General features: G+C 33.5%; 1 long non-coding RNA gene across 3 annotated transcripts; it reads right to left on the bottom strand.

Moving 5' to 3' along the window:
- Nucleotides 1-263: 263 nt before the first annotated feature.
- Nucleotides 264-1,877, bottom strand: LOC110883312. Of its 3 annotated transcripts, XR_004864260.1 has the most exons (4): nucleotides 1,671-1,869; nucleotides 1,153-1,263; nucleotides 722-1,081; nucleotides 264-621 (listed from the first exon to the last, which is right to left on the bottom strand). It is a non-coding gene; the product is annotated as an uncharacterized LOC110883312 (long non-coding RNA). The 3 variants fall into 3 exon arrangements; XR_004864261.1 differs by having other exon boundaries at nucleotides 722-1,290; nucleotides 1,671-1,877; XR_004864259.1 differs by having other exon boundaries at nucleotides 722-1,263; nucleotides 1,671-1,873.
- Nucleotides 1,878-3,758: the final 1,881 nt, after the last annotated feature.

The following is a 3,758-nucleotide window of genomic DNA, read 5'->3' as shown; positions in this document are numbered from 1 at the left end:
AATATGTTTATTTAGGGTCTGAAAATTAGTCACTTAAGTTAGTCCCAAATATCTTTTTTAGTGACTATCTTTTAGTCTCTAATACGATGTGTTACTTTCAATATGGTTCTTTACATACTAAAAAATAGTTGCAAATACAATTTTAGTTGAGTCCCAAAGATTCATTTACAATTGCTACAAATATATTCTAGGACTAAAAAGTAGTCCCCGATAGAATTTATAGTTTTATATATTAAACCATTCTCATTCACACAACATTAATATTATTCGTCAATATGATTCTAGCTTTCTTAAACTCACTATAACTCAAGCATTAATGTCATAACAATAGCCAATGAAAATCAAAATAGCACCAGTTCATCAATTCTGAAATTTAGAAGAGTAATAGAGAAAAAAACTAATAAACGTCTTAACTAACTGCCTAGATAGTGTTGTCACTTTCGTTGTGTAGTCCATTCAAACCATCATCTTCACCAGCATCATTTGTAGATATCGTGCTCTCAAAATCTGGTTGAAAAGCGTAAACTTACAATTTTGGATGCATGATTGGCTATCGACCGAGAGCCCCCTGCTTATAATTACTTGGTTTCTTCTGTTAAGTTCCATTTGATCACTATATTTCTACAAAATTAAAACTCAACATACATGTCAGAACCCGAAAAAATAAGAACATAATTAGTGAATATAAATTATGATTTGTAAATAAAATCAACATACTAACCCGGGTTTTTTCTGACTCCCAATAGTCGCATAGATGATTCCAATCATCTTGATTCAGGTCGGGTATTCATCGGGTCTGGTCGGGTAATGGACTTTGCTCACCCCTACATCACATATAAGTAAAACCAACCCTCTCTAATCCCTTGTTATCCCAAAAGAAACATACAAATCTGTGAGAAATAAATTAGAAACTAAAGTGTTAAAAGTTAAAACCAACCCACTTTAATCCGTTGTTTACCGAATTCTCTAATTCAAACATGTCTTGGAATGGATCCCTACATTGTTTTTCAAATTAAGTTGGAATTTAAATTAAAAAGAAAAAAAATCAAAAGTGGTCCAGGACTGGCATCGAACTCAAGACCTGCAATTTGAAATCCAATCTCCTAACTTTAGCGGCAATATTGCTTAATTATCAAACGTTATGATATATACCGGTAGTTGTAATGTCTTTAGACTTGCATCTACGGTTCTTTGTTGGCATTCTAGCTGATGCACTTCCCTCGGCCACCAACTGATTTGCCGATATACATTACACAACCAGTGCTTTGAACCAAAACACAAACAAATCAACTGCATATTATTAGACAATAATAAAAAGATCAAATGTGTAGTACTAAATAGGCCTTTTTTCTTTAAAAAAATAACCTTTAAAACTAACTTTATTAAAACTATGGACAACATGTTTGTATTTAAATTAAACAAAATGCTTGAACATGAAAGTTATCAATTCATTAGTAAGAAACCTAAATGCAAAATTGAATAAAAAAATCCTAACCCCGAATTGGTGGGAAGCTATCAGTTCTGTAGTTAAAAACCTAAATCCTCGACAACGGAAAGCCAACAATTCAACCACATAATCATATTCAGTGCATAAGTAAACATATTCAGATATCATATCATCTATTACTGGTTGAGTATGTTTATTATATGGAAAAAAGTTCAATTGATACCTAATCTTCTGCAAATCTCGATCGACTGAGTGAGTCTTGGTTCAAAACTTCTTTGCACGACTTCAAGAGCACGCAAATAGGGGAGTCAGAGCAGAGGGTTTTGTGAGGGAGTAACTGGCGCGTAATGGGGTTTGAATAATTGGAAAGGAACGCAAAAATAGAGGGGATTGACATCCCGATGGTTATTTGTTGCAAGAGTTTCTCCATAGGATGAAGCAAGTGAATTATGTAAAGATGTTGTTTCCCAAATTAAATAATATTGTGTAATTGTGTTTCTTTTATTTCGGAACAAATGATGCCTCATATCTTTTAAGTTTTGTTTTGATTTGATATTGTGAAACAAATGATTCCATATTATCTATATTTTTTTAGTTTGATTCGATATTGTTGTGACACCGATTTAAAATTGGGTTTATTTTGTGTAGGGGTGCAAACGAGTGGAGTCGATCCTAAGCTCGACTAGGTTCGAGCTCATTTAACTTTTTAAAGCTCGAGCTCGGCTCGATTAACTTTTTTTGTAGGGGTGCAAACGAGCGGAGTTAACCTTAAATATTAATAATTATATACATATAGAAAAATACATAAAACAGTATGCTCGTTTTAGTCTCATGAGCCGGCTCGAGCTCGATAAGTGAAGCTCGGTCTCATTTATTACGAGCTTGTTTTTTAGGTTCGGGTTCGGGCTCAAGCTCGTTTAAGCCCGGCTCATTCGAGTTTTTTTTTCGAGCTGAGCTTGAGTAGCTCGTGTTCCATTATATAAAACATACAAAAGTAATGACACGCCGTTGATTATTCGGCTTGATCCACGCCCCTGCTTGTTTTAGTTTGATAATTATACTAGTGAGTCAAAGTAAATGATTTTTATATAACGTCATATACCGCTAGGCCAAAGGCCCTTTCGTATGGTCTTTAACTAGTTAGCTAGTAAGATGAAACTATTACATGAATAGTAAATCACGTATTATTATTATTATTATTATTATTATTATTATTATTATTATTATTATTATTATTATGTTGCTACGAGTTAAACTAAGTCATACATATCTAAATGATTCATAAGGATCACTTTATCATGGTTAACTACCAGCAACCTTTATTTCTTTTGTTTAACCATCATCAAGCAATATTGCCGCTAATAGACAACGTCGGCTATAACTGGTCCTCATTGATTACAACTGGTCCTCATTGACCATCAATTGTTACAAGAGTCATTGCAACTCCACTTAAATTGGTCAACCAAAGTTAGACTTCATTAATCAAAGTCAAACTAAGTCAAATCCAATCACTCGTGACTAGAGGGCAAACGAACTGAGCTACCGTTAATGAGCTCGAGTTCGAGCCTAAAAATAAGCTTCTTTAGTAAATAAACCCAAGCCCGAGCTTCACTTATCAAGCATCAACTCGTGAGCCTAAACAAACCCATTATTTATCATCATCATCATCATCATCATCATCATCATCATCATCTTCGTCATCATGCTCAGTAAATCCCACCAATAGCAAAGTAATGGTAAGGTCTAAGGAGGGTAAGATGTAGACAACCTTGCCTCTACCCCATAGGAATAGAGAGGCTGCTTCCAGTGAGACCCCCGGCTCAATAGTAGTTCTGCATCAAGCCTTGGACATGAGGCACATAACACTAAGCAATCAGGAGAAAGACAGATTAGTGCATGTACCCTTTTGTCTTTCAGCTATCAACGCCACCACATGATGCATGATTAACCGTCCTCAGCTTTTAACGTTATTTTCACGAAATTAGTAAACCAACGTTAAAATTAGTGCACCTTCACTTTTGCCACCCGATGACCCACACATATATACATTATATGCGCATACCGCAAGCGGGGCGTAAAACCCATTATTTATATAATATTTAATAATAAATTAAAAAAAATAAAATCTATAATATAGTAATAACAATAATAATAAAATAAAAGAATATATAATTTGATTTTATTATAAATTAGTTGTTTATTATAAGTTGATATATGTAAACATTGTGTTATCTTATTATGACTTAATATACTAATATTATTATATATTAATGTTTGAAGAGTATACTAATACTATAATGACACACTAGGT

Source organism: Helianthus annuus, chromosome 1, assembly GCF_002127325.2.
Source record: "Helianthus annuus cultivar XRQ/B chromosome 1, HanXRQr2.0-SUNRISE, whole genome shotgun sequence".
Taxonomy (NCBI): domain Eukaryota; kingdom Viridiplantae; phylum Streptophyta; class Magnoliopsida; order Asterales; family Asteraceae; genus Helianthus; species Helianthus annuus.
This window is presented reverse-complemented; position numbering and strand designations above follow the sequence as displayed.